Source organism: Elephas maximus, chromosome 27 (assembly GCF_024166365.1).
Source record: "Elephas maximus indicus isolate mEleMax1 chromosome 27, mEleMax1 primary haplotype, whole genome shotgun sequence".
Lineage (NCBI taxonomy): Eukaryota > Metazoa > Chordata > Mammalia > Proboscidea > Elephantidae > Elephas > Elephas maximus.
The window spans coordinates 37,370,726-37,396,508 of record NC_064845.1 but is presented as its reverse complement, the minus strand read 5'-3'; the positions used below and the strand labels follow the sequence as shown (position 1 = coordinate 37,396,508).

Below are 25,783 nucleotides of genomic sequence, written 5' to 3'. Positions count from 1 at the left end.
GTCCAATGTCATTCTTTTGCATTCTTTTGCTCAGCACCATTTATTAAAAACTATTCCCCAATTGAATGCAATTGGCACCTTATAAAAAAATCAGTTGACCATAGAAAATGAATTTATTTCTGGACTCCCAATTCTATTTTATTTCTTTATATCTTTGTCATTATAAAAAAAAAAAAAAAATGTTGTCATTATACCAGCACCAAATTGTTTTGATTACTGTAGCTTTATACTACTTTTTGAAATAGAGAAGTTTGAGTCCTCTTTGTTTTTATTTTTCAGGGTTGCTTTGGCTATTCGGAGCCCCTTGCAGTTTCATATGAATTCAAGGATTGAGTTTCCCATTTCTGCCAAGAAACTGTTGGAATTTGTGTAAGGATTGCATTGAATCTGCTGATTGGTTTGAGTAGTATTGACATTTTAACAATATTAAGAATGTGGAATGTGTTTTCATTTATTTAGGTGTTTAATTTCTTTCAGCAATGTTTTATGTTGTTCAGTTAAAAGTCTTTGTCCTCCCTGGTTAAATTAATTCCTAGGTATTTTATTCTTTTAGATGTTTTTGTTTATGAAATAGTTTTCTTTTTTTTCCTTGCCTCTTTAAAATAGTCTTTTGTTGTTGTTGTTGCTGAGAGTATGTATATGCAGCAAAATATATACCAATTCAACACTTTCTGCGTGTACAATTTAGTGACACTGATTACATTCTTTGAATTGTGTAAGCATTCTCACCCTCCTTTTCTGAGATAATCCTCCCCCATAAGCATAAACCCTAAGACTCCTACATAATCTTTTGAATCGTGTTGTCAGTTTGATCCCACATAAATAAGTCTTCAAAGAACATAATGCTCAAGGCTTTCTTTACTAGTTAAGCTAAAGTATTGTTTGGTTTTAAGAAGACTTCAGGGGATATTTTTGGTTTTAGGTTTAAAGGTTATCTTAGGGTAGTGATTTCAGAAGTTTGTCCATCCCCCATGGCTCCACAAAGTCTGGAGTCTCTGAGATTTGAAGTTGTGTTCTGCATTTTTCCCACTTTTGATCAGAATTCTTCTGTAGAATCTTGGACCAAAATGTTCAGTAATGGTAGTCAGGCACCATCCAGTTCTTCTGGTCGCCTGGCAAATGAGAGAGTTGTTCATGGACGCAATTATCCATGCATTCCATTTCCACCTCCTGTGCCTGACTCTCCTTCTTCTCTTTCTCCTGGCAAATATATACCAGTTGTTGTGCCTTGGATGGCAGATTGCAAGCTTTGAAGACCCCAGCCACTACACAGCAACAGGAAGGTAGAACAAAAGCACTGAACACAGTATTAGGCCAGTTAACTTGGATGTCCCATGAAACCATGACCCTAAACGTCTGAACCAAGGAACCAAATCCCAGGAGGTATTTGGTTGTACAGAAGCAGCCTTAGCAGCTCCTCTCTTTTTGATGTTGTTTTGTTGTTTTTGTAAACATATCTGTTGCACAAGTTTTGCCAATTCAGCTTTTTACAGGTGTGCACCTTAATGACAGCAGTTTCATTAATTGGCTATGTAACCTTGACTTTAACGAATATAATTTTTCCATCTCCGTAACCCAAACCTTGGTTCCTTATAAGCAGTAACCCTCTTTTTTCCCCTGCTTCCTGCCCCAGTAGCCACTAAGGAACTTTGGTCTCTATGCTTTTGCCTTTTCTTATCTTTTTCTATAAGTGAGGTCATACAATATTTATCTTTTTATGATCGACTTGTTTCACTCAGCATAATGTCTTTAAGCTCCATCCATATTAAAGCATGTATCAAGACTTCATTTCTTTTACTGACTGAATGGTATTCCATTGTATGTATGCACCACATTTTTGTTTATACATTCATCTGTTGATGGGCATTTAAATTGTTTTGGCTGTTCTAAATAGTGCTGCAATAAACATTGGTGTACAAGTCTCTCTTTGAGTCTCTGTTTTAAAGTCTTTGTGGTATATGCCTAGGGGTGGAATTTCCAGGTTATCTGATAGTGTTTTGAGGAACTGCTACATTGTTTTCCACAGTGGTCCTACCATTTTGCATTCCACCAGCAATGGATAAAGGTTCCAATTTCCCCACATCCTTGCCCTGCCCATATTTCTTACTTTGTTTTTTTTTTTTTAAGCCAACCTAAACAAACAAAAACCCGTTGCCTTTGAGTAGATTCCAACTCATTGCAGCCCTATAGGACAAAATAGAACTACCTCATAGGGTTTCCAAGGAGCAATTGGTGGATTCGAACTACTGACCTTTTGGTGAGCAGCTGAGCTCTTAGCCATTATGCCACCAACCTGACGGAAGTGAAATGCACCCTCACTGTGATTTTGATTTGCATCTCTTGATGACTAATGATGTTGAGTATCTTCTCATGCGTTTGTTGACCATTTGAATGTCTTTTTTGGTGAAATGTCTATTCAAGACCTTTGCCCATTTTTTGATTGGGTTATCTTTTTGTTGTTAGATTGTTGAGACTTTATATGTATTTTGGGTTTTAGATTCTTCTCAAATATATGGCTTCCGAAGATATTCTCCCAGTCGATAGCTTGCCTTTTCACTTTTTGGTAAAGTGTTTTGATGAACAGAAACCTTTAATTTTTATGAGGTCCCATTTATCTATTTTACCTTTTGCTGTTTGTGTTCTTGTTATTGTTTAGGTAATCCATTGTTTAAAACTAGGCCCAACAGCATTGCCTCTGCATTTTCTTCTAAGAATGTTATGGCTTTAGTTTTCACATTTAGGTTCTTACTCCATTTTGAATTTGTTTTTGTATATGGTGTAAGGCATGGATCCTGTTTCATTTTTCTGCATGTGGAAATTCAATTTTCCTAACACCATTCATAGAGGAGACTTTTCTTTCCGTATCGAATGGAACTCAGTTAGCACCCTTATCCAAAATCAGTTGATCACAGATGTGTGGATTTATTTCTGGACTCTCAATTCTATCCCATTGATTCGTGTGTCTGTTGTTACACTAGTACCAGACCGTTTTGATTGCTGTAGCTGTATAATATGTTTTCTATTGGTCAAGTTTTGATGTCCTATCAAAGAAGAATATCCACAATCTGAAAAGGCTGTTTTGTGTGAGTAGAGATTTTCTGCATGTTCTTGAATGAAGACAGTTTATTTCAACACATTAAATGAAGAAATGCCTATGAGACACCAACTTTTTTCTTTTGAGACATTAAAGAGTTTTTTAAAAATGTGAAACTGTGCTACTCTTTTCACAAAATTCTTTTGAAGGTAATTGTTTTCATAGAAAATTTATTTCTGTTAATAGGTAAATGATATTTTATTATGAAATGAATTTAAAAATAGTTTTAAAAAATTTTTAGTTTCAATTTGGAGTACAGTAAACATTAGTAGATACAACCCACATGAGCAAACTTCTTTGAGGAACTCAGTAATCTGTACATGTGGAAGAGTCCTCTTAACAACCGTTTTTAAACCAGATAGTCTCCTAAGAGTTGTCCCTCAGATATTGTTGAACGTCAGTTTGTGTCTCTTGTTAGGCTAGTCTGCCACAGATGAGGCGATTGAATTGGGCTTTGAAGGAAAGTTTTGGCCTTTCATTTAAGACTTGAATATACTTTTAACGTATAAAATACATGACAGAATTTAAATTGATGGTTACATTTTGACTTCATATGGCTAAAGAAAGTGTTACCTGCAGAGCAAATGAGTGGATAATTATATCCGGAAGAAAAAGAAAAGAATTTCAGAAAATGATGAATAAAAAATACTGAACTGTGAACTGCAAATAATTGCGGAACAAGCATTGTCTGAAACTGTTGGATTCTGGCTCACAGTGACCCTAAGCATTATCTTAATGGGAATCTTAATTAGACAAACAAGATTAGGTTTAGTAAACACCTTAAATGAAAGAGATTGCAAAGTATAAGTGGGGGTAAAATAGGAGTATTTTAATTACTGATAACACTACAGATTTACCCAACCATAAAGAAATAGAAGTAATAGTTTATTTGTTTCTGTGAACTAACTCTGTGTTTGAGTAAATTGTTGGTAGGTACTACGAAAGTTAATTGTGGGGAACATTTATGAGAACCTTACTGAAGGTAATTTAGAGAAGAGACTTCACAGATTTTTTTTTTAATCTGTATAAAATTAATCAGGATTACCTTGACTTAAGGAGTCCTGATGGTGCAATGGTCAAGGACTCAGCTGCTAGCTAAAAGCAATGAACAATCTGACAAGGAAATTTAGAAAACAATTCCATTTTCAATGATATCTTAAATAATACAATACCAAGGAATTAATTTAACCAGAAAGGTGAAAACAGTGTATGCTGAAAACTGTAGAAAAACATCATTGAAAGAAATTAAAGAAGATCTGAATAAAGGGAAAGACGCTTCTTGGATTGGAAGGCTTAATATTGTTAAGATAGAAATACTACCCAAAGTGACTTAGAGATTCAACATGATTCCTATCAAAATGCCAATAGTCTTTATTGCAGAAGTAAAAAAGCCAATCCTCAAATTCATATGGAATTGCAAAGAGCCCCCAATAGCCAAAGCAATCTTGAAAAAGAACAACAAAGTAGGAGGACTCACACTTCTATTTCAAAATGTAATATAAAGCTATAGTAATCCAAACAGTCTGGTACCAATATACAGATAGAGATATAGAGCAACAGGCTAGAATTGGGAGTCCAGAAATAAACGCATGTATCTGTGGGCAACTGGTGTTGAACTACGGTGCCAAGTCCCTTCAGTGGGGGAAAAAACAGTCTCTTCAACAAAGATGCTGGGACCGTTGGATCTGTCTATCCACAAGATTGAAGTTTGACTCATATCTCATACCATATAAAGATTAAACCAAAATGGATCAATGACTAAGTGTAAAAACTAAAACCATGAAACTCTTAGAACAGGGATAATGCTTCAGGACCTAGTTTTTGACAGTGGATTCTTACATATGACACCAAAAGCATGAACACTAAAAGATAAAATAGATAAATTGGACTTCATCAAAATTAAAAGCTTCTGTGCATCAGAGAAATTTATCAAGGAAGTGAAGAAACAACCTACAGAATGGGAGAAAATATTTGGGAAGCATGTAATATCCAGAATATATATTAAGGCACAGTGGTTAAGAGCTAAGGCTGCTAACCAAAAGGCCGGCCGTTCGAATCCACCACTTACTCTTTGGAAACCCTGTGGGGCAGTTCTACTTTGTCCTATAGAATCGCTGTCAGTCAGAATCAACTTGATGGCAACGGGTTTGGGTTTTATCTGTGGTGACTCAGTGGTAAAATTCTCAACCTCGATGTGGGAGACCCCTGTCTGTCAGTGGAGATTTGCTGAATATGATGCCGAATAGGTTTCCGTGGAGCTTCCAGACTAAGATGAACTAAGAAAGGCTGGTGGCAATCTTCTTCTGAAAAATCAGCTAATGAAAACCCCATGGATCACAGCGGTCCATTCTGCAGCCGATCATGTGAGTGGTGTAGGACTAGGCAGTATTTTATTCCGTTGTGCATGGGGTCTCCATGAATCAGAGGCGGACTCAACAACAGCTGACAGCAAGAACAACAGCAACAACTCAACAACAAAAAGACGAACAACTCAGTTAAAAAATGGGCAAAGGACTTGACTAGACATTTCATTAAAGAACTATCCAAATGGGCAATAAGCATATGAAAAGATGCTCAAAGGCCATTAGTCATGGTTGTTAGTGGCCATTGAGTCAAGTTGCTAGCATTCCACCCTGACTTACGGAGACCTCATCCACAACAGAATGAAATGCCGCCTGGTCTTGTGCCGTCCCGTCCCCATGATGAGTTGCAGATCGGCAGGCTTTTCTTCCTAGTCCGTCTTAGTCGGGAAGCTCCACTGAAACGTATTCAGCATCATAGCAACACACAAGCCTCCGCTGACAGACAGGCGGTAGCCGCACATGAGGTGCATTGGCCTGGAATCAAACCTGCGTCTCCTGCATGGAGGGCAAGAATTCTACCCCAGAACCGCCACTGCCCCCTTATAATGTTTCATGGCATCTTCAGATTTCGTGTGCTTGAAATTAAATTTATCGTCTTCCTTTCCCCGAAAATTCTGTTACTCTCTGTGTTTGCCTCGTTGGTGAATGGTGCTATCATCTGCTCAGTTCCAGAAGTCATAAATTCAAAAGTCGTTCTTAACTCCTCCTTCCATCACCCTCCCATAGTCACTTGATTACTAAGTTCTGTTAATTCTGTCTTAATATCCTAGAAATCGTTCCTCTGCTTTCATCCCTTCTGCTATGGTTCAGGTTCTTATCTGAGCCATTGACTACTGCATCAGCCTCTTAATTGCCATTCTGGACTTTAGGCTGACTCTTTGTTCTTTCTTGTTAGTGTATTCAATTCTTAATATTTCTGAGATACAAATTTCAAGAGTCACATTCATGGTTAAAATTTCAATTATTGGCCATCACCTTCATGATAATAGTGGCATTAAATATAGCTAAGTGCATAACTTATTGTGGTGCAGTGAATAAATATGGCCCTTGTAGCATGGTCTTTGTAACTCCTCCCAAATGACTGGGTGAGACTATGCGAATGAGGTGCTTGTAACCCACCAAAGGGATTGGCAAGTTTGCTAATTATATAAATAAGGCGTATGGCACCTTGTGGGGGTACAACCATGCAGATAGGTGTATGCAGCCCTAATGAGGGGATTGGTCAGTTTTTCCATCTGACTAGGCTTAAAATGAGCCATCCCGGAGGTGGGAAGAGAGGATTTCAACACCACCAGGAAAGAAGAGTCAAGAGTGGAGTGCCTCCTTTGGACCCAGGATCCTTGTGCTGAGATCCTCCTAGATTCAGGAGACAGACAGAGAGCTGTGACACCAGAGATGGTGAGAAACAGCCGCAGAGAAATGGTGGCAGCAGAGGCAGCAGAACCGGGAGACTGGCAGGAGACGGCGAAGTGGGCTTCCCAAGCCACAGAGCAAGAGAGTTGAGCACCTTTGGACTGGAGGCTTACTGGCAGAGTGGAGTGCCTCTGGCTACTTATTGGCAGAGCTAAAAGAGCTTTGTAACACTTACCTGAATAGGGCAGAGGCCAAGGGGCCAGAGAAAGATGTGCCTGCAAAGACACTGAGAAGAGGCTGTCCTGATCAAAGAACTGTATCCTGAGCATTCCTGAACCTGAATTGTAACCTGTTATTTCCCTAATAAACTCCATAATTATGAGTATTGTCTGTGAGTTCTTTGTGGTCGTTACAACAAATTATTAAACCCAGCAGAGGAGTAGAGAGTGCCGTGGAAGGGACGGTTGGTGTCATAATTGGTAAAAAGGTTGAAAGGTGGAGGCATGTCTGATTCCTGCCTTGTAAGAACCAGCATGGGCTGTTGATTTTGATTCTCCTTCTCGTATGTGAAGTTAGAGGAGGTCAGATGCCCCGCCATGCCATTTTTACACTTGTGTTGTCTGATTTTATTCTTTGAACAGTCCTTTGTTACTTTCCTGGTTGCACACATGAGGAAATTGAGACCTAGATTTAAACCCAGGACTGTCTGTTTTTAGTTTATGCTCTTAGGCACTTTCTTATGCTACTTATGTAGGACATTCCAGACCCCTTGTGTTCTGGCTCTTACCCACTTGTCTAGTGTCTACTTGACATTTTTTAAGGTAACTTCCTTGAGGGCAGAGATCATATCCCACACCAAGCATTTTCTTAAAACATAGTTCCACTACCCACTGCCGTCGAGTTGATTCCGACTCATAGTGACCCTGTAGGACAGAGTAGAACTGCCCCATCGAGTTTCCAAGGAAACATAGTAGGCACTTGGTAAATGTTTGTTGAATGAGTGTTAAGCAGTGATGAATAACAGGGGACAGTGAGACTAGCCCAGTGTAGAAAGACATGAAAGAGACATCTGAAGAAAAGGATTCCTCTGGCTGGCCATGTTCATAAACGGTCAGCCTTTGGATTAAAGCAAAATAGTGAGAGGTAACCGAATGAGGGAAATGAAATCCAGAAGGGGTGATTAAAAGAGAGAAACTTTCTGTTTTTGACTTGAATGAATTGTGTCCTAGGGTTGTAAGAACCTGAAAATGAAGCCTCTAAATACCCTTTATGTTTTTAGGACTTGTGGAATTAAAGAGAGAGATGCCTGAAAACTAGAGACAGAGAAGAATATTTTTCAGAAAGGGGAAGAAGGAAGACTATAGAGCTTGATATGGTCCTCAGGTGAGAATCTAGAATAAATTACTTAAAGGATAAATTGTTTCCAGGAGAGGTGAAGCACTAATCATTGGGAAATAGCCTGAATTCATTAAGAAATAAACAAAACAGCGGAGCCTTCTTTTTGCACATGGAGCCTGTTGTTTTCCGTCCATTGGATGAGATATAAGGTTTACTCATCAAAAGCACAGATGGCACAGATCATGGGAGGGAGAGGGTGTTAGCTAGGATGGGCTAGATTCTGCTGTAGTAATAACCTCAAATTTTGGTGCTAAAAAACAAAAGAGATTTATTTTTTAAATAATATATTTTTGGTGATTCCAATTCAACAGGTTTCACACATATTACTTAATGACATTGGTTACATTCTTTATTTTCCCCCTGTAAAGATTTTTTTTTTTTTTATTGCATAGGGTGTATTTGTTTTTACAAAAGTAGAATGACTATAACAACACCGATCTACAATGCCTGATATGGTCACTGTGCCCCATCCATACTTCTTGGGACCACAATATCATTTTTAAATTTTTTTATTGTTGTTGAGAATATGTACAGCAAAACATACACCCATTCACTACAATTCAGTAACATTGATTACATTCTTTGAGTTATGTAACTCTTCTCACTCTGCTTTTCGTTTCTGAGTTGTTCCTCCCACATTAACATAAGCTCACTGCCCCCTAAAGTTCCTATCTAATCTTTTGAGTTGCTGTTGTTACTTTGATCCCATATAGTCCTTCAAAGAGCACAATGCTCAAAGCAGACATTTTTTACTAGTTAAGCTAGACTATTGTTTAGTTTTAGGAAGACTTCAGGAGATTTTTTTTGGTTTAAGGTTTAAAGATTATCTCGGAGCATTAGTTTCAGGGATTCATTCAGCCTCCATGGCTCCAGAAATTCTGGATTCCATGAGAATTTTAAATTCTTTTCTGCCTTTTAAATTTTAAATTCTTTGCTGCTAACCAAAAGGTCTGTGGTTCAAATCTACCAGGTGGTCCTTGGAAACCATATGGGGCAGTTCTACTCTGTCCTATAGGGTCACTATGAGTCGGAATCAACTCGACGGTAACTTTTTTTTTCCTGCATTTACCCTGTTTTGATCAGGATTCCTCTATAGATTTTTTGCTCAAAATGTTTGGTCATAGTAGCTGGGTACCATCCAGTTCTTATGGTCTCATGGCAACCAAAAAAAACACCCTGAGGCCCTCAAGTCTATTCTGACTGATAGCAACCCTGTAGGACAGAGTAGAACTGCCTCATAGGGTTTCCAAGGAGTGGCTGGTAGATTTCAACTGCCAACCTTTTTGGTTAGCAGCTGAGCTCTTAACCACTGCCCCACCAGTTATTCATGGAGGCAATTAGCAACACATTCCATATCTCCTCCTGTTCCTTATTCTCCTTCTTCCTCTGTTGCTCCAGGTGAGTAGAGACCAATTGCTGTGCCTTGAATGACCACTTGCAAGCTTTTAAGAACCCAGGCACAATGCAAGGAACCAGGAGGTAGAAAAGAAGCACTAAACATGTTATTAGGCCAATTAACGGGGATGTCGTGTGAAACTGCGACTCATGATGACCCAGTATATGCAGAGTAAAACTGTTCTCCACAGGGTTTTCAAGACTGTGGTCTTTCTGAAGCAGATCACCAGGCCTATCTTTCAAGGTACCTCTGAGTGGGTTTGAACTGCCAGTCTTTCAGTTAGCAGTCAAGCACTTAATTGTTTGCACCACCCAGGGACTCCTGAGACATCGTACCCACTGTTTTTAATGACCTCAGGAGATGGTGAATTTTATCTCTCTGGGTAATCTCTCTGGCATTAACCAGAATTTTTTTTTTTCTTTAGCTTTAAGGCCATACAACCCACCGTACATTGGGCCAGCTCACAGGAAACTGATCAAGAGAACAGGAGACATTCAATGAGAGTTTTCTTTCTTGGTGTTTCAGGAGAACTAGAAAGAGTCACAGCCTTTCCTTAATGTTGATGTATTTATTGAGGAGGAAAGAAATTATGTAACAGGGAAGTGCGGGGCACTGTTTGAGAACTTGGTCTTACCTGGCTAGTTGTGGAACATTCTTATGCCTTGTTTAAGGATTTCTTTTTTACTTTTCAGGATTTGTTTTCAGGAAGACAGGAGGAAAGGAAGACATCTCAGGATCCCATTTCAAGGGTCCCTTGGCTACATTTCCACTGTCAGAACATTTTCTCCAAGAGTCCTGGGCCAGACACCTGGATTTCCAGATGGGTTTTGTAGTCAAGGAGATTTTAGAGAGGGGAGGTATTTCAGTTATGTAGAAAAGTTCAGTTATCTAAAGAATTTATTTTATAAAATACCATAAATCTTTGTGACCTAAAACAACAGCAATTTTTACTTTTCATGATTTTGTGGACTGACTGGTATCAACTGAGTGGTTTTGTTCCGCATGGTGTAGCTGAGGTCACTCATGGGCTACATTTAGCTGGAAGCCCGGCTGGGACTAGGACATCTAAGATGGCCTCTCATCCTCTAATACCTCTCACCTTTTGGTAATGTAGCCCAAGTTTCTTCATACCGTGGCATTTAGCTTCCAAGAAGGAATATTTCAAGAGGACAAGCCCCAATATGCAAGCACTAATCAAGCCTCTGCTGGCATCATTTTGCTAATGTCTCATTGGCCAAAGCAAGTCACATGATCAAGTCTAGAGTCAGTGTGGGAGGGGGCTACACAAGGGTGCAAACACCAGGAGGTTTTGTTCACTGGAGGCCACCACTATAATGATTTACCACAAGTGAGCAGGGCAGTTTTGCACACTGGATCCTCAGTTGTCAGTGCTTAGGTATGGATGCGTAACCTAAGATCTGGTCCTTGACTTTGCAGTTCCAGAAACTCTATGTGATTAGGAGTTCATGCTTAGCCCCGTGCGTTTATCTGAAATTGCTTCTCATCATCACTCGAAGACGTGAATTTAGGCTGTCATAGTTTTATCTCAAGATTCTGTCGTCTAGGCCACAGACGGTTGAACCAGAGTGGACACCTGACCTATGACTCTGTTGGCTGAGCTGGCCCAATTGGACTTTTTCTTAAGACTCTGGAATGGGAATACTGGGAGACTTAAGATCCAAACTGGTGAAGAGATTATAGAAAATCTCGTAGATAGTCTAAAACGAGTTCAGAAATATATCTAAACTCCTGAGATGACTAGAAAATGAGACTGCTAAACCATAGTTTAAGTGGTTAAGTGCTATGGCTGCCAACCAAAAGGTCGGCAGTTTGAATCCGCCAGGCGCTCCTTGGAAACTCTATGGGGCAGTTCTACTCTGTCCTCTAGGGTCGCTATGAGTCGGAATCGACTCAGCGGCAGTGGTTTTAAACCATAGTTATTAAGAGATTGGCTGCTAACCAAAAGATTGGCAGTTTGAATCCACCAGCTGCTTCTTGGAAACCCTATGGGCAGTTCTACTTTGTCCTATAGGGTTGCTATGAATTGGAATCAACTTGATGGCAACAGGTATTCACTAGTGGATATATGTTTCTGCTCATTCTCTTATGCTCCATGACAATATCTAGCTGCAAGGGAGGCTGGGAAATGTCATCTCTAGCTGAGTAGCCATGCACCCAACTACTATGGAAGAAGGAGAAAGTGTATTTTAGTGAAGACTTAGCTGCTGCCTCCTTCCCCCCACCCCCTCCCCACACAGCATAGTGTTCAATTCCTGGTTACCTTTCAGGAGGGAGAAAGACAAGAGTGTATTTACAGGGAGTAAACAGGATGATGAAGGCCTCAAAATCAGGCCATAAACAGATTGCTTAAAAACTTGGGGATCGTTATATTGAATATTTAGGAAACGAAATGGCTGCTTTTGAATGTTTTACGTGCAAAAAGAGATAAATGTTATTCTGTAAAGGCTCCAGGAGTAAATATAATAAGAGGAATCTAAGCAGTAACCAGTTGCCATCAAGTCAGTTCTTTACTCACGGCTCAGAGAAATGTATTTATGTTCATTATAAGAAAAGAAGATTCTAGCAGAGTTGTCCAGAATGATTTACACCTCAGGTACATTGTGAACTAGAAGAAGAGACCAAAAAAAAAAAAAAAAAATTTTTTATTGAGTACCTGTTATGTGCTCAAAACTATTGAGGCACTTTCACAAATTTGTTGCTTCCAACTCTGAGAGTCTGTTGCAGCTCCACATACTTTTCTCCAAACACTATTTTTCGTGACTCACTGACAAACCTGCAAAGAGCATATATGAGTTAAATTTGTGGGGTAGAACATCCTAGGGGATAAACCCTGGAGGGTGTTGTGTATGTTCAAGTTGTGAGTTCTGTGGTAGATGGAGAAGTTGGCCAGGGTGCAGAAAGAAGGAAGCGTATCACTTAGTTATTTTCTGATTCTTAGCAGCAACCTGAGATCTTCCAGAAGGGGTTATATAGTCCTGACCAGCATAGCTTTGTGATGGCCCTCCTGTCTGCCGTATTACCACACTGGTGAGCCCAGAGAATGCTGCCAAGAAGTATGAGAGGGCTGCTTTAAAAGCTCTGTCCAATGCACGAATGTCCGGTGTCTTTCATATAGCTCCTGTGGGTTCTGCTGGGAGACAAGATGCCTTTCTTGATATGAGTTCCTGGTTGTTTACTGGAGTCAACAAGAGTGTTTTGTCATTCCTTGTACTTCTGGATCCAAAGATATAAGAGAACAGAGGGGCCCCCAAATCTGCAATTCACATAAACAAAGTGACAGAGTAACAGGAAATGGGCCAGGGCACAGAAACAAAGACATTCCCCAGAACAATGGGGCAGGGTATCAGAAACTAGCCCACGAACTTCTTTAAAGTTGTCTCTCAGAAGCAACCAGATGAAACGAACCCCAGAGACATGCGTCGAACATCCACCTGTGACCCCTGTGTGACCTTTCACCAGGGGCTGTGAAGGGCAGCAGCCGCAGCTGGGGAATCCAACTCAGAGTGAGAGACTGCACAGGCATGACACCCCATAAGTCCTACTATGAATTCCAGAGGCCTGTGGGACAGGAGCCATCTTAGAAAGCAGCTGCGCGTGCACCTTCGGTAGCCTATCCCCACCCAAAACTGGCTGGTTACCGGAAAACCGCGCCTGTGCCTCTGAATAAACATGAATCTTTTTCACACTGAAGTATTTAAAAGCCCGTGCAAGTCCTTCGTTCTGTGAGACGGGCGGTAAGCATTGCCTAGGCCTTCCTTACCTCTGCTTGCAAGCCTCTTCAGTAAAGCTTTGCTGGTGTGCCTTACCTGCTCATTCTTGACCAGTGAGAGGCAAGAACCTTATTTAATTAAAGGCATAGAGACTCTGGCAACAGTTCTGAATCTCCTCAATATTTCTGCTTGTTTCTCTTTAATTGAACACTCACCTCAGTCAATCCTAAGCTCTAATGTTATGCTGGTCTACCAGTGTGGACACTTAAGTGACAAAGTTTTAGGAAGAGACCCTAAAACTTTAAACCTCCTTGAAGCTTGTGATAAACTTTAGTGTTTATGTGCCCGCAAGTAAGAATTTCCACACTTCCCTGGGAAGTTGGAAGAGAGCTAAGAGATTGAAGTAGAAATGTATTTGGACATAAAAATATTTTAGTCAAGCTGTGAAGAAGCAGCACAGGGATGATTTGAGGCCCCTGGAGCCATCAAGTAGCATGCTTGGCAATACCGTTTGGAGAACAAGGGTGTTCTGTGTGAACGGTTTCTCACACTTACCCACACTCCACCTTCCAGCCCTGTCTCTGTGTCTTTTAAATCTAGTGCCTCAGATTTAGTCAGATGATAATAGACACTTGTCATGCCTGAGTGAAAGGTTCCAAAGGGAGGTTGGAAGGTTCTTATAACCCTGAGGAAGAAAGGATGTTTACAGTCCAGTTGAACCTATCCACCTAAAGAGCTTTAGCCAGCTTCCTCCCAGTTCGTCTAATGGAAAGCACACTTCATCACAGCAGGTGACAATTTTTTCCCAAAAAAACACAAATGAGAAAGGCATATTCTCTCAATTGACTTCCTAAGGCGCTCTAACCTTTTGTCTTTAGCCTACTTGTATTCAGTGCCATCAAATTAGCCAAGAGTGACTCTATCTGAGCATCCAAGAGTAGGGGCCTGTCTAGAAAAATTAGTGCCTATGGCAATTAGTTTTAAATTGCTGAATGATCTCACAGCTGACAATGGAAACTTCGATGGCCAGTAGAAACTGCTCATTAGAGCCCTTCCTCAAGCAGTACTCAGGGTACACGTTCTACTTGCGATACCTTAGGTACACCTCTGTCAAGAGGAGTGAAACCAAAGAGAGTGTGGGTGGGTATGATGTCATTTCTCCTCATAAGGATTATTTCCTTGTTCTAGATTGCAAAAAGTGAAATTATGTTAAAAGATATGAACATTGTGAAGGACCTTGTTGCCGAACTGCCTTCTTGAAAAGTAGTACCAGATCATGACACTGAACTCAAGTTCCTTGTAGACCCACTGCTGTCTTTGGACAATTTCTCATAGAAATACACAACGCTAAGGTACTAGGTATATTACCTTAGCGTTGTGTATTTCTAAAGCTAACAGCTGTACTATATTCCTGAATCTTACTACCAGCTCCCATTCTTACAATTTAACCCTAACATTTATACTTAGAACTCTTTGCCCCACTCACTCTAGGGACTGAGTGTACTTGAAAAATTAATTTTAGAGTAAGTCCTTATATGTAAAGCTCCCATTCCAGGATTATACGAGCCTGAATATATACCCACTACACTAGGCATACTCTCGACATGAGCTTGGCACATCAACTGGCAGCATTTTGTTGGAGAAAATAAAGACATGTTCCTAAGGAATCTCAGGGTGCCTCCTACACGTACTTTTAAAAATGTGCTTGTCGTTAAAGTATTTGCATTGTGTGTAGTCCCTTGATGCAGAAATAGACAAAGGAAAAAGGGAGAGAGACTTTGTCACTGTTATTCATTGCTGTATTTCAGCACCAAAAACAATGCCTGGCACGTAGTAGAAGCTCAATAAATATTTGTTAAATGACTGAGTGAAATTTTCCTTCTTTTGTTGAGAAGTTGTCTCATAGGGCATTTGTTTGGATGGTCTAAGGGTCATAAAAAGGATGCCTTTTGGGGTTTCTTCCTCATCCACTTTTCAGGGAATCAGCCATCCATTTGATACCAGCTGTGCAGTCCCAGGAACCTTGTTTATATAATATGATGTAGCCTTGCTATAGATGATTGGCTCAGATATACTTTCTCTTATTTTGGAATTGCACTAAGAGATTTCTATTTGTGACTGTACTGGTCTTTGGAAAGACCTCTCAGGAAGTGGGAGTGAAGTCATGGTCTCTTCTAGGTGGAGATGGAGAGCCGAGAAAGGCCATTTGCAGAAAGAGACAACAGAAAGGAGTAAAGGAGAAGTATAGTAAAAATGAGCTTAGATTCCACTGTGTACCCACTAGAATTGCTAAAATGAGGACAGACAATACCAAGTGTTGGTAAAAATATGGAGCAACTGGAACTCACTGCTAGTTGAAATGTAAAATGGTACAACTACTTTGGAAAACAGCGGCAGTTTCTTACAAACGCACACTTGGCCATGTAACGCAGAAACCCTATTCCGTGTATATTCACAACATACAGATTTCGTCCAAGATATATGTGCTGGAATGTTTCCTGAAGCACCATTTTAAATAGTCCCAAATGGGAAACAACTCAAATGCCCAACATTAACAGCCTGAATAACTAAATTGTGGTATATTCACAGAACGGAATACTCCACAGCGGTAAGAATGAATGATTACTGTGACATATGGATGACATTAATGAATCTCATAAGTAGAATGCTGAATAAAGAAAGTGTAAAAAACAATCAAAATGATTGTGTGCTGTTAGATGTCAGGACTGTGGCTAGCCTTGGGGAATGATGAGTGGAGGAGTGGGAGCTTCTGAGGTGCTGGCAATGCTCTGCTTCTTGATCTGGTGCTGGTTACATTGCTGTGTTTAGTTTGTGAAAATTTATTGAGCTGTGCACTTATGACGTGCACTTTACATATTCATATTTCAGTAAAAAGATTTAGGAAAAATTTTCATCTAAAATTTTAAAAATGAGTCTAGAAACAGAGATGAATGCCTGCTAATGTCAGCAGCATTCCTTAGATTCCATGAGAAACCCGAACTGTTGTTTAAAATTCCTTTTCTGGATGTAAGGTATCTTGTCTGGGTTTCTTCAGTCTGGGTATCCAGCCATTGATTCCCAAGCCTCTTCCACTGGACGGAAGCTCTCCTAGTGACATAGATTTTTGGCCCACAAATATCCCTTTCCCCTCCCCCATCCTGGCCATCTTCGAAAGTAGATGAATCTGTTCTCTGCAGGAAATTAAGTACATAGTCATCAAATAAACAATTTGCAGATGTTTAGTCTAAACTAACCCACCAAATCTGCTTGCCCAGAAAGGAAGCAGCATTTCCTACCTGCCTGAGATGAAAGATGGAGAATGCTGGCATCCAGATCACCAGCCAACAGTCTTGGGACACAGTCTGGGATGTCTTGTAGTCAGCAGAGACACTACGGATTGTGGTTAAAACTATGCTCAGAAGTTTGGTGATTTATCCCCCAGCTCAGTCTCCTAGATGGTTTCCCGAGAAAACAGATGCCAACTCAGTCCAGTTCCTCCCACACAACTTCAAAAGGACAAACACCTAGCCCATGAAGTGGGGGTTATGGAGCAATGAGGTGCTCGCAGCTTAGTAAAGATTGGGCCCTTGGCACTGAGCCCTAATCTTTGCCACATGGCTCATCTACCCAGCTCTAGTTCAAACCTAGACAATGGAAGTAGCATCTTTATCTAGACAGGCTCAGATTTTTCCAACTTCATTCAATACAATAAAGGATCATTGCGAAGCCAAAGTTCTGGATGTCAACTCTTTACATCTGTCCAGTGTCTTCTGTGACTATTTTCCCTCTGACCTTTCTTCTTGGATGCAATGGATGACCTCACTTGCCTCTAACCACAATGACTAGGACTCAAAGATGATGTCTGCTTGGAAATAAAATTTGGCTTCGGTAGCACCTTTCTGCCTCTGTATGGTCTAGACATCTCCAGACTTTTTTGTACCAGAAGACAGGAGAGGGAGATCTGGCAATTGGGCACTTCTGGAAAGCCTGCTTAGTGTCAGTGCAAAGTGTGAATTTCATTCATTTACCCAACAGGTGTTTACTGAATACCTGTTATGTCCGTGAATCATCTTATGTAATGACTGAGAATACAGCCATAAGCAAGACAGATAAAAATCTCTTCCCTCACAGGGTTTATATTCTAGAAGAAAGGAGATAGACAATGAACGTATAAACAGATAAAAGGATAATTTCAGATAGCCATAGAGCTATGAGTAAAAGTGAAAAAACGTGATGAGAGAAAGAATTGCTAAGACTAAGATGGGAGCAAGCTGCTTTGGTAGGGTGGTAGGAGAAGACCGCTCTGGGGAACATTACGCTTAAGCTGAGACTTGAATAATAACATGATTTAGGGACATGGACAGAAAAAACAGCAAGTACAAAGTCCTTAAGGTGGGGACAAGTTTAGTTGTTCAGGAACAGAAAGGACAGTGTGGCTGGAGTGAAAGAGAAAGGGATTTCAGATGAAGCCAAAGAGGTATGCAGGGGCTAGATCATGTGAGATCGTAGGCTATGATATGGAATAAAATTTGCTTGCCTGATGTAGACACATGATTCAAATTCTTGGAAAGCCTCAAAGGGAAATAAAATACAGTAGTAATTGTGGGAGAGGTAGTATAACCTAGTGGCTAGGGGTTTAGACTCTGGAAACAACTCTCTGGGACTACATCCCAGCTGTACCACTATGCTGTGTGAGTTTAGCAAAGTGACTTAACCTCTCTGGGCCTTGGTTCCTTCACCTTTAAGGTGGGAATAATAATTCATCCTCACAGATACTATTTTGCATTGAGGATTAAATAAATTTATATCTCTAAGATGCTTAGAACAGGGCCTGGCATTTACTATTTGCTTAAGTATTTTAGTTGTTGCATTGTTGTTGATGTTATTAATATTGTAGACTTATTACTAATGGGAAAAGGACTTTCAATGAGCTCTTCACTATGTTCTACTTTAGTTTTAAAAATGATTCGTGGAATTACATTGTCATAGATTGCTTTATCTGTCTCTAACTCTTCCCTCCCTTCTCCTGCCATGACCTCTCTGGGTGGAGTACATCTCCTTATTCTACTGACTTTGGGCTTGGTCATGGGTTAGAGATTGAACTGTGTCCCCCAAAATATGTGTTGGAATCCTAACCTTATACCTGTGGGTGTAATTCTTTTGGAATAGGGTTTTCTTGTTAATGAAGCCATGTCAGTGTAGGGCGTGGCTTAAGCCTAATCACTTCTGAGTTATGAAAAGAGTAGATTAGACTCTTACAAAGCTGATTAGACTTAGAAGCAAGCACAGATGGAGGGAGGATAGATGCCACATGAAGATTGCCAAGGAACCAAGGAACACTGGGGCTACAGAGGCTGAGACAAGGATCTTCCCCCAGAACAGCAAAGAGAGCCTTCTCCTACAGACAGCACCCAAATCCATTCTCCGCCATCTTTGCCCTTTACATCTCTTGTTTTAGCTTAAAATTTCTGAGTGGGTACATCTTATTAAGTGAGCCTAAGTTGTGTGTTTCAGCTTTCAGGATAACCTGGGAATTGCCGCATAGTGGGCAGTAACATCTGTGACCACCAACCTTGACCTAGTGCACAGCTATTAATTCAGCTGAAACACAAGAATACAGCCAAACCAGCTGTTAAAATATTTCCATGCCACTTGTAAGTTATCACTACCCCTAGTCCCCCAAGTCCCCCACCAACATGCAGGAAATCCCAGCCCCCCCCCCAAGACATCCTAGACCACTCCCTTGATTCAGCAACTGAAGGGTTAATGCTTGGAGCAATAAGGAGCCTTTGGGATTCTCCCCTAGCTGCTGTGGCAGAGAGTCAGTAATGCCAGTGATCTCTGGTTATGAAATATTTTGGTTCCCCCTCTGCATATGGGCCTTCTGCTACACCAGGTAAGCACTCTAGTGGGCATGGGGTAGAATGGAAGAAGAGTCATGGGTCTGGCCTTCCACATCATGCCAGGTCCCATCCATCCTGCTCCAAGATGAGGCTGTTTTTCTGCCATCCCAACATCAGTACCTGCTTGTCAGGCTTGAGCCAAAATGCTTCCATAAGTCATGGCCATCTGTGAGTGGAATCTAACAAGGGGAAACCAGGACCGTGGAGAAGTGATGATCTGTGGTGCTTACTAGGAAATGCGTATGCCACAGGTATTTGGCTTGCAATAATTTGTGTTTGAGATCCAGATCCAGTACCTATAAAACCCTGTACCTAGAGCCCACATGAAAGGAAAGCTAAACTTTGTCTTCTTTCTTGCCAGACCCATTCACACACAGGCTTATATGGGAAGGAACTGCGTGGTCTTTTTTTCCATTCTGTGTGTATTTTCCAGTATAGTCAGATGTAGAAGGAAAATGTATTTAACTCAGTGAGGAAGTTCAGTTTGTGAGAGAAAACTCCTGTGGGAGGGGGAAAGACTGGCAAGTCACAGGGAATTAGACAAGCTCTCCAAGTCTGCAGAGGAGCTGCAGTTCCAGCTTCCCTTATGCTGTGGCCCGTGTCAGGAAATAAAGTGGTCAAGTTCGTTCAGGGACCACTGCCCACACTCCATCACTGAAGTGTGGCCCAATGGTCAGGAAGGTTCAGGAAAGTAAGGACTGCCCCGACATGAGACCCCCATCCCTTCTAAACAGACTGCTGAGCAGTAAAACAGTTCCAACATTGAGGGACTTTGTTTTTCATCATCACTTGTTGCCTGTGAACATGGGCTCGGCTGTAGTCATAAGGCCTCTGGGTGGGGTTATTCTATGCGAAGATGGACTGAAAAAGTGGGGGTGCCTGTATGTGTGCTGAGCTAAAAGAGAGAGGAAGGAGGGGAGAAAGACAATGTGGAAAAGAAAACTAAAGCAGTATTTGAGGCATATGAAGGGAGAAAGACTAAGAAATTTTCCTTCTTGGCGTAACTGAAACAATGAAACAGAGCTGAGCTTTCAGTACCCAAAGACCACTGAGTAAGGGGACCTCAGGGGAATCACTCGATGGTGATCAGTGAGGTAGAGCAACCCAGCCCGGGGTTGGGACAGAGGCCATGAGGCTCCTGTGTTGGCCACTTTCTGTCCTCTTTCATCTCGAGGTTGGACCTGATGACCAGCATCTAACACCTAGTGTTCCCTGACAAGCTGGAGATAGCCTGTTGTTTTTCAGTCTATTTTTTTTTTTTTTTATTGTCATTTGTACTCAGACCTTCTGCAAAACACCTCTTTAAAGCATTAAAAAGCAAAGATATCACTTTGAGGACTAAGGTGTGCCTAAACCATGCCATGATATTTTTAATGGCCTCATATGCATGCCAAATCTGTACGATGAGTAAGGAAGACAGAAGGAATATCTCAAGATGCCCCACATCACTGGACACCTAGAAATTTAACGCCTAGAATAATCCCTGAATTTTTGTGGGATTAATTTGCCACCCTATGGCATGGAACCATTTTTTTAAATAACTTTATTGAGCTTCAAGTGAATGTTTACAAATCAAGTCAGTCATAAGTTTATATACACCTTACTCCGTACTCCCACTTGCTCTCCCCCTAATGAGTCAGCCCTTCCAGTCTCCCGTGACAATTTTGCCAGCTTCCAACTCTCTCTATTCTCCCATCCCCCCTCCAGACAGGAGATGCCAACACAGTCTCAAGTGTCCACCTGATACAAATAGCTCACTCTTCATCAGCATCTCTCTCCTACCCACTGTCCAGTCCCTTTCATGTCTGATGAGTTGTCTTCGGGAATGGTTCCTGTCCTGGGCCAACAGAAGGTTTGGGAACCATGACTGCCGGGATTCCTCTAGTCTCAGTCAGACCATTAAGTACGGTCTTTTTGTGAGAATTTGGGGTCTGCATCCCACTGATCTCCTGCCGCCTCAGGGATTCTCTGTTGTGCTCCCTGTCAGGGCAGTCATCAGTTGTAGCCAGGCACTAACTAGTTCTTCTGGTCTCGGGATGATGTAGGTCTCTGGTTCATGTGGCCCTTTCTGTCTCTTGGGCTCTTAGTTATCGTGTGACCTTGGTGTTCTTCATTCTCCTTTGATCCAGGTGGGTTGAGACCAATTGATGCATCTTAGATGGCCGCTTGTTAGCATTTAAGACCCCAGACACCACATTTCAAAGTGGGATGCAGAATGATTTCATAATAGAATTATTTTGCCAATTGACTTAGAAGTCCCCTTAAACCATGGTCCCCAAACCACCGCCCTTGCTCTGCTGACCTTTTGAAGCATTCAGTTTATCCCAGAAACTTCTTTGCTTTTGGTCCAGTCCAGTTGAGTTGACCTTCCATGTATTGAGTATTGTCCTTCCCTTCACCTAAAGCAGTTCTTATCTACTAACTAATCAGTAAAAAACCCTCTCCCACCCTCCCTCCCCACCCCGTAGCCACAAAAGCATGTGTTCTTCTCAGTTTATACTATTTCTCAAGATCTTTTAATAGTGGTCTTATACAATATTTGTCCTTTTGCCTCTGACTAATGTCGCTCAGCATAATGCCTTCCAGGTTCCTCTATGTTATGAAATGTTTCACAGATTCCTCACTGTTCTTTATCGATGCACAGTATTCCATTGTGTGAATATACCAGAATTTACCTAACCATTCATCCGTTGATGGACACCTTGGTTGCTTCCAGCTTTTTGCTATTGTAAACAGAGCTGCAATAAACATGGGTGTGCATATATCTGCTTGTGTGAAGGTTCTTATTTCTTTAGGGTATATTCCGAGGAGTGGGATTTCTGGGTTGTATGGTAGTACTATTTCTAACTGTTTAAGGTAACGCCAGATATATTTCCAAAGTGGTTGTACCATTTTACATTCCCACCAGCAGTGTATAAGAGTTCCAATCTCTCCGCAGCCTCTCCAACATTTATTCTTTTGTGTTTTTTGGATTAATGCCAGCCTTGTTGGAGTGAGATGGAATCTCATCGTAGTTTGAATTTGCATTTCTCTAATGGCTAATGATCGAGAGCATTTTCTCATGTATCTGTTAGCTGCCTGAATATCTTCTTTAGTGAAGTGCGTGTTCATATCCTTTGCCCACTTCTTGATTGGGTTGTTTGTCTTTTTGTGGTTGAGTTTTGACAGAATCATATAGATTTTAGAGATCAGGCTCTGGTCGGAGATGTCATAGCTGAAAATTCTTTCCCAGTCTGTAGGTGGTCTTTTTACTCTTTGGGTGAAGTCTTTAGATGAGCATAGGTGTTTGATTTGTAGGAGCTCCCAGTTATCTGGTTTCTCTTCGTCATTTTTGTTAATGTTTTCTATCCTATTTATGCCTTGTATTAGGGTTCCTAAGGTTGTCCCTATTTTTTCTTCCATGATCTTTATCGTTTTAGTCTTTATGTTTAGGTCTTTGATCCACTTGGAGTTAGTTTTTGTGCATGGTGTGACGTATGGGTCCTGTTTCATTTTTTTGCAAATGAATATCCAGTTATGCCAGCACCATTTGTTAAAAAGAATATCTTTTCCCCAATTAACTGACACTGGGCCTTTGTCAAATATCAGCTGCTCATATGTGCATGGATTTATATCTGGGTTCTCAATTCTGTTCCATTGGTCTATGTGCCTGTTGTTGTACCAGTACCAGGCTGTTTTGACTACTGTGCCTGTATAATAGGTTCTGAAAACAGGTAGAGTGAGGCCTCCCACTTTCTTCTTCTTTTTCAGTAATGCTTTGCTTATCTGAGGCGCCTTTCCCTTCCATATGAAGTTGGTGATTTGTTTCTCCATCACATTAAAAAATGACATTGGAATTTGGATAGGAAGTGCATTGTATGTATAGATGGCTTTTGGTAGAATAGACATTTTTACTATGTTAAGTCTTCCTATCCATGAGCAAGGTATGTTTTTCCACTTAAGTAGGTCCTTCTTTTTAGTTTCTTGTAGTAGTACTTTGTAGTTTTCTTTGTATAGGTCTTTTTACATCTTAAAGATTTATTCCTAAGTATTATATCTTCTTGGGGGCTACTGTGAATGGTATTGATTTGGTGATTTCCTCTTCGATGTTCTTTTTGTTGATGTAGAGGAATCCAAGTGATTTTTGTATGTATATCTTATAACCTGAGACTGCCAAACTCTTCTATTAGTTTCAGTATTTTTTTGGAGGATTCCTTAGGGTTTTCTGTGTATAAGATCCTGTCATCTGCAAATAGGGATAATTTGACTTCCTCCTTGCCAATCCGGATGCCCTTTATTTCTTTGTCTAGCCTAATTGCTCTGGCTAGGACCTCTAGCACAATGTTGAATAAGAGCGGTGATAAAGGGAATCCTTGTCTGGTTCCCGTTCTCAAGGGAAATGCTTTGAGGTTCTCTCCATTTAGAGTGATATTGGCTGTTGCCCTTTATTATGTTGAGGAATTTTCCTTCAATTCCTATTTTGGTGAGAGTTTTTATCATAAATGGGTATTGGACTTTGTCAAATGCCTTTTCTGCATCAGTTGATAAGATCATGTGGTTTTTGTCTTTTGTTTTATTTATATGGTGGATTACATTAATGGTTTTTCTCATATTAAACCAGCCTTGCATACCTGGTATAAGTCCCACTTGGTCATGGTGGATTAATTTTTTGATATGTTGTTGAATTCTATTGGCTAGAATTTTGTTGAGGATTTTTGCATCTATGTTCATGAGGGATATAGGTCTGTAATTTTCTTTTTTTGTGATGTTTTTACCTGGTTTGGTATCAGGGAAATGGTGGCTTCATAGAATGAGTTAGGTAGTATTCCGTCATTTTCTGTGCTTTGAAATACCTTTAGTAGTAGTGGTGTTAACTCTTCTCTGAAAGTTTGGTAGAACTCTGCAGTATAGCCATCCGGGCCAGGGCTTTTTTTTGTTGGGAGTTTTTTGATTACCGTTTCAATCTCTTTTTTTGTTATGGGTCTCTTTAGTTGTTCTACTTCTGATTGTGTTAGTTTAGGTAGGCAGTGTTTTTCCAGGAATTCATCCATTTCTTCTAGGTTTGCAAATTTGTTAGAGTACAATTTTTTGTAATAATCTGATATGATTCTTTTAATTTCAGTTGGGTCTGTTGTGATGTGGCCCACCTCGTTTCTTATTTGGGTTATTTGTTTCCTGTATTTCTTAAGTCAGTCTGGCCAATGGTTTATCAATTTTGTTAATTTTTTCGAAGAACCAGCTTTTCACTTTGTTAATTCTTTGAATTGTTTTTCTGTTCGCTAATTCATTTAGTTCAGCTCTAATTTTTATTATTTGTTTGCTTTTGGTGCCTGATGGATTCTTTTGTTGCTCACTTTCTATTTGTTCAAGTTGTAGGGACAGTTCTCTGATTTGGGCTCGCTCTTCTTTTTGTATGTGTGTATTTATCGATATAAATTGGCCTCTGAGCACTGCTTTTGCTGTGTCCCAGAGGTTTTGATAGGAAGTAGTTTCATTCTCGTCGCATTCTATGAATTTGCTTATTCCCTCCTTGATGTCTTCTATAACCCAGTCTTTTTTCAGGAGGGTATTGTTCAGTTTCCAAGTATTTGATTTCTTTTCCCTAATTTTTCTGTTATTGATTTCTACTTTTATGGCCCTGTGGTCTGAAAAGATGCTTTGTAATATTTCGATGTTTTGGATTTTGCAAAGGTTTGTTTTATGACCTAATATGTGGTCTATTCTAGAGAATATTCCATGTGCACTAGAAAGAAAGGTATACTTTGCAGCAGTTGGGTAGAGAGTTCTGTATAAGTCAATGAGGACAAGTTGTTTGATTGTTGTAATTAGGTCTTCCGTGTCTCTATTGAGCTTCTTACTGGATGTCCTGTCCTTTTCCGAAAGTGGTGTGTTGAAGTCTCCTAGTATAATTGTGAAGGTGTCTTTCTCACTTTTCAGTTCTGTTAAAATTTGATTTATGTAGCTTGCAGCCCTGTCATTGGGTGCATAAATATTTAATATGGTTATATCTTCCTGGTCAACTGTCCCTTTTATCATTATGTAGTGTCCTTCTTTATCCTTTGTGGTGGATTTAAGTCTAAAGTGTATTTTGTCAGAAATTAATATTGCTATTCCTCTTCTTTTTTGCTTATTGTTTGCTTGATATATTTTTTTACATCCTTTGAGTTTTAGTTTGTTTCTGTCTCTAAGTCTAAGGTGTGTCTCTTGTAGGCAGCATATAGACGGATCGTGTTTCTTTATCCAGTCTGAGACTCTCTCTTTATTGGTTTCTTTAGTCCATTTACATTCAGCGTAATTATAGATAAGTATGTGTTTAGTGTTGTCATTTTGATGCCTTTTTATGTGTGTTGTTGAGAATTTAATTTTTCCACTTACTTTTTTGTGCTGAGACATTTTTCTTTGTAAATTGCGTGTTCCTCATTTTTATAGTATTTGCTTTTATGTTTGCTGAGTCGTTACGTTTTTCTTGGTTTTTATTTTGAGTTATGGAGTTGTTATACCTCTTTGTGGTTACCTTAATATTTACCCCTATTTTTCTAAGTAAAACCCTAACTTGTATTGTCCTA

The 25,783-nt window shown here is 40.2% G+C and overlaps 1 protein-coding gene across 2 annotated transcripts in view; it reads left to right on the top strand.

Annotated features, from left to right (window-relative positions):
* LOC126068466 (uncharacterized) overlaps positions 1-25,783 on the top strand; it is a 1,054,989-nt gene that overhangs the window by 257,784 nt on the left and 771,422 nt on the right. Inside the window, exons 4-5 of one of the 2 annotated variants that reach the window (XR_007515702.1) lie at positions 8,090-8,193; positions 10,297-11,161. The exons of the other annotated variant lie outside the window; for it this stretch is intronic. The gene's annotated coding sequence lies outside the window, so the exon portion shown is untranslated. Of the gene's footprint in view, positions 1-8,089; positions 8,194-10,296; positions 11,162-25,783 lie in introns of those variants that run through there. 2 annotated transcript variants of the gene reach the window in all.